The sequence below is a fragment of the Vanacampus margaritifer genome, chromosome 10 (genome assembly GCF_051991255.1).
Source record: "Vanacampus margaritifer isolate UIUO_Vmar chromosome 10, RoL_Vmar_1.0, whole genome shotgun sequence".
NCBI classification, from domain to species: Eukaryota; Metazoa; Chordata; class Actinopteri; order Syngnathiformes; family Syngnathidae; genus Vanacampus; species Vanacampus margaritifer.
Window position 1 is genome coordinate 1,311,005 of NC_135441.1, and position 5,769 is coordinate 1,316,773.

Here is a 5,769-nt window from a genome sequence, read left to right on the forward strand (position 1 = left end):
CATGTTGGAGCGAGGCTTCCCACTTTATTTTTTGTTCCTGTAAGATTTGTGCATGAAAAGTTAGCCATTGCAACTTCAACAGAAAAAATTGGTTTATCTTTTGTTGCCTTGGTTACAGGATATACATCATTCCAACTAGCACAGGCTGCATTAGGCGACACTTTTGTCATTACTTCCATCAAACATGCTGGTGGAATACTTGTTGGGATTACTCTTAACAATGGTCTTGGTCCCATACATGAAACGCAGCTGTAATTTGCTGCCTTTGCAGCCGTTTCCATTAACAGTAGCCAATTATTTCCTAGTTGAGTGACGCCTGTTATGGCTAAAAATTTATCATCGACAGAAAGCTTTTCTTTTAACTTTATCAATATTCGGGATGGCTCGGTCTCTAGGGTTTTGCTTTTTTGTGAAGGCGTGTGGACAGCTTCCACGGGGTCTGTTAAAGTAGAGGATACGCAAACGACTATGGTGTGATAAGGGTCTACCCCCTGAGCATGTGGACTCAGATCTAGTTCCTCACATGGATTATTATCGCATCCCCAATTTGTGGCTTTGACGGTTAGCTGGAGACCCACTGCCACATGCTTTAAAGATATTTGTGGTCGTAGTATTTTTGCACACCTATTCGTAGTCCAATCAGACCAGTCATCCCCTGTTTCTGCCACCAATCCGTCCCATCCCCTGGTTCTCGCGGTTAAATACCATGTGTATTGTCGTCCATAACTCTGCGCGCTGTACACATGGCGTCCCACTTTTAAAACGGTTGCCTCACTTAACGTAATTTGGGACCATGGTATAATGGCAGTCGTGACATTGTTTGCTGGTAGGCAAAGCATTGTTACCGGATTTGCAGAGCTATCACTTCTTGTACATGACGTGAAGTTCTTACTATCAGGTAATCTTATTTCCTTCGTTGACCCTCCTCTATTATTGTTTGTCGGTGCGTAATTTGGTGAATGGATAGCCTTCACGGTCACAAAGACCACACAACATAGTACCGCAAATCTTATCCACGCAATAGCCATGTCGACCGAGAACCCCTAATTAGGTTAGGCGTCTTGGAAAACTTCACTGACCGCAGGTATTTTCAGATTCTATATATCTGCTCCCACCTTTGAATCAGACTTCCGCTCACCCTCCCTGTTGGGTTTGTCGGTTGAGATGACCTTTTTACAATGCGTAAGATGTATCCAAGTGCTCCTTGCTTCAATCTTTATGGCCGTCGGCGTGGTCAGCAGCACTTGATGAGGGCCTTCCCACTTTGGAGAATTCCAGTGCTTCTTTTTGAGGCTTCGGATCAGTACCCAGTCTCCTGGAGCTACCAGTTCTTCCTGTTGGAGAGAAGCACAATCGCCTTCTGGTAATTTCAATTCATCTCTTTTCTCTAATGTTTTTCGCATATAATCGGCCAAACTGGCTTCGTTGTCCACTTCCCAGTATGTGGAAAAAACTGGTAACTTATATGGTCTGCCAAAAAGGACCTCATAAGGTGTTAGACCTGAGGTACTTGTAATGTTAATGTATAATTTTACAAGATCCACGCACTGGGTCCAGGGTCTTTTAGTTTCTTCCATACATTTTTTTAGTCTGTTTTTTACAGTTCCATTCATCCTTTCTACTAAGCCTGCACTTTGGGGATGGTATGAACAATGGCGTTTTAGGGCTATGTGAAACATCTGCCCTATTTTATTTATGATTTGATTTACAAAATGTGTTCCATTGTCACTGTAAATGGTTTCTGGTATGCCATATCTTGGTATTATGTCTTTACATAGTGCCTTTGCCACTGTTAATGCGTCTGGTTTTTTGGATGGGAAGATTTCTACCCATTTTGAATATGCATCTATGATAACAAGGCAATATTGTTTTCCTTCACTTTTGCTCAATTCAATGAAATCCATATGGATCCGTTGAAAAGGGTATGTTGCCTGCGGAAACTGTCCCCGTTTTGGGCGCACATTTCCCTGGGGATTATGTCGAGCACAGATCATACAAGCTCTACAAAAATTTTTTGAGTATAAATTAAAGCCATATGTCGTATATATTTTGTGTATCTGTCCCACCATCCCCCCTGTTGACACATGGGTCACTACATGTGTCAATATAGCGGCCCACTTATAAAGATTTTTTGGAAGAATGGGTTTCTTTTCTGAGCTGACATAAACACCATCAATTAAAGTCGCCCCCTGCTTTTCCCATTGTTCCTGTTCTCGCACCGGACTCTGTTGTTGCATGTCAATAAGAATCTTTTTACACAGAACATCGTCTGGTGGCGTGCATTCAGCCACTCCCAAGAGGGGTTTTACAGCCGCCTCTTTTGCTGTTTTATCCGCAAATGCATTTCCCAAAGTAATTTCGTCCGTGCCTGTAGTGTGTGCTGCACATTTGCATATCGCAATCCCAGTTGGCAACTGCACAGCGTTTAATAGATTTAACAGGAGATCCGCATGTGTCACTGGTTTCCCCGTTGATGTTATCATTCCTCTATTTCTCCAATATTGCGCAAACACATGACACGTCGAGAATGCGTACTGACTATCGGTGTAAATTGTGACTATTTTTCCAGTCATTAGTTTACATGCTTCTGTCAGGGCCACCAGCTCAGCAGCCTGGGCTGAATAGTGCGAAGGAAGTGGCTCCGATTTTAGCACCGTGTCCAGCGAAACTACTGCATATCCCGATTGCGTTTTACCAAACTCATTTTTCTTGGATGAGCCGTCCACAAAGAGAACGGCTCCGTTGGGTAAGGGTTGGTCTTTTAAATCTGGTCTGCATTTAGTCGTTTGTTCAGCCAGTTCCTGACAATCATGACGGTCACCATCCTCAGGAAGTGGCATTAATGTGGCCGGGTTCAGAACTGTACACCTTTCCAATGTAAGATGTGGCTGCGATAGTAGAATGGCCATACAAGATAGATGTCGGGCCGGGGACAAAAATATCATGTTGGTTTGCAACAGCAACGCAGAAACTGCATGTGGAACTTTTAGAGTCAATGGGTGGAAAAGCACTACTAATGAGCTGCTTTCCACTGCCATTGAAGCTGCCACAACGGCTCTCACACAATGAGGAAGTGCACATGCCACACTATCCAGCTTTGAAGAGTAATATGCCACAGGTCTTAGCTTTTCGCCATATTTCTGTGCCAGCAAAGACGTCATATATTCATTTTTACAGTCTACCATTTGAACAAAAGGTTTAGAATAATCTGGTAAAGCCAAGGCCGCACTTGACACCAAGGCTTGCTTTATCTCACAAAAAGCCTGTTCAGCTTCTTGTGACCAGTGCAAAGGTGAAGACATTTTTAAGTCCTCTTCATACATCACTTTTGAAAGAGGAGCAACAATTTCTGCATAATTTGGAATCCATGTCCTACAATAATTCGTGAGCCCCAAAAATGACATCATCTGCTTTTTCGTTAATGGTTTCGGAGCCTGCAAGACGGTCATTTTTCTATCTTGTAAGATTGTTCGACCACCTTTACTCAGATTATGTCCTAAGTATTTCACTTGGTTTTTACACAACTGTAGCTTGTTCTTGCTTACTTTATGACCTTCCTTGGCCAAATGACATAACAGAGCAATAGTATCTGTTTTGCAAGCTCCCAAATCGGGTGATGCCAATAAGATATCGTCTACATAGAGTAGAATTTGGCTCCCACATGGTGGTTCAAATGTAGACATGCTCGCCATCATTACTTGTGAGTAAATAGTGGGACTCTCGCAAAAGCCCTGTGGCAATCTCGTAAACGTCAGTTTTTTGCCTTTGAACGTAAATGCGAACCAATATTGGCTATCCTGGTCGACAGGAACAGAGAAAAATGCATTGCTAACATCTACTACTGTAAAAACTGTTGCATCCGGTCTTAATGAATTTAGCAGTGTATGTGGGTCAGGAACGCAGGGTGCTCGTTGTATTACAGCGGCATTTACTGCTTGAAGATCCTGGACCATTCTCCAACCGACAGAAGGTGGAGACTTTTTTACTGGAAAAATTGGTGTGTTGCAGGGAGAATCCGGGCATTGAACTATTACCCCTGCTTTTATTAACGACTCAATAACTGGTTGTATCCCTTCTAATGCGTCTGGTTTTAACGGATACTGCCTTATGCATGGACGATATTCTGTTTTTGGTCTAATTTGCACAGGTTGTGCTCCTTTAATGAGTCCTACATCGGAAGGCCCTTCTGACCATAAACAATTTGGAACCCTTTTTAAAAATTCTTCCTCTTCCTCTGTTAAGAGGAAGGAATCAATATCGTGTCATTTTTGTTGGAGGTGACGTCCAGCATTGACCTGTACTTTCCAGAACAATGCCTTTCTCGTCATTTTTGCCCTCTCACTATATTCGGTGCCTGACTTTTCCCCGTCAGGTTCCCAATCATTCACTATTTGGCCCAATTTTACGAATCCTCCCAATTGATTCCATTTTAAGTCAAAAGGTTTGAATAATGACACGTGTGGAGGCGTCATTTCCTTATGTAGATCTTCCGGTTTAAGTGGAAGTCTGACGCCTGCCACTGCGGTTCCCAAATTATCAGTATACAAATAGTCAATCACGATTGTCTCGGGAGTATATTTTTCCAATTTAAATTCATATTCGGGATCCGGACCTGGGGTCTTTTTGTACCACATAGTTACATGAAGGTAGTTCTCATTCATTTTATTTTGTTCTTCTGTTACAAAATAGTTGGCTTGTTCGAGCAATACTTTTCCTGTACACAGTGGCGGTTTATTTGTCATATCCAATGAGTAGTAAAAAAGCGGTTCCCCAAATCCTTGCATCACATACAAATCTGATTCAATTATTTCACTTCGTCTTTTTACCACCATGTGTCCCTCGGGTGTTGATATTAACGCTAATCCCAATCTACACAGCCCATCTCTCCCCAGCAAATTAACGGGACAATCTGGTACCACCAATATTGGCAATTTGCACGATTCCCCCAGGGGGTCTCTTATCCACACAGGGTTAGTTTCAGAAACTGCAGAGAGATTCCCCTGAGCTGTCCTAATCCATATCTTATTTGTTGACATGACGGCGCCTGGAATAGACTCATTACAAGCAGTTTTACATGCCCCTGTGTCGCAAAGAAAGGTTATTGGCTTTCCATTTACAATGAGTTGCACTTCTGGTTTTGAAATATCGAATACCAAGATCTCTTGTAAATTTAATGTCACATTTTCTTCGACGGCTTTTTGTTTGTCATCCTGTCGGGAAGCTGATTTTTCTAGTCATGCATCATTCCTATTGTGGGGACAGTGCCTCGAAAAATGCCCTGTCTCCCCACAACACCAACAGGTGACTTCTTTTGGGCCTGTGGCGTAGCCGCGCCCCTTGCCGGCGTGTCCTATTTTAAATTGAGGTCTACCCCTTCCTCGGCCCCTGTTTTGGTAAAAACCTTTTCCTCGGTTTTGAAAGTAGAATTCATTCTCCTCGTTCTCAATAATAAATGTGTCTGTCTTTTTCTTTTTAGCCTGCAGTACTCTTTCAGCATGCAGTGCTTGACTAATGTATTGTTCTAACGTTCCCGTTGCTTTATCCACCCAATGTTTTTCAACCCACTGATGAATAGTGTGATGCGTGTTGGCATGGAGAGCATTTTTTAACTGCTCCTCAAAAAGACTTCCTTCATCGTGATTTTCAGGAATGCCGCTATTAGCTTTAAAGCACGCAGTCATTCGCACTCTATAATCATCGAATGATTCCCCCTCTTTTTGGGTTACTCTCCCGATGGCTGTATAATTTGCTCTTACTTTAAATTTTTCT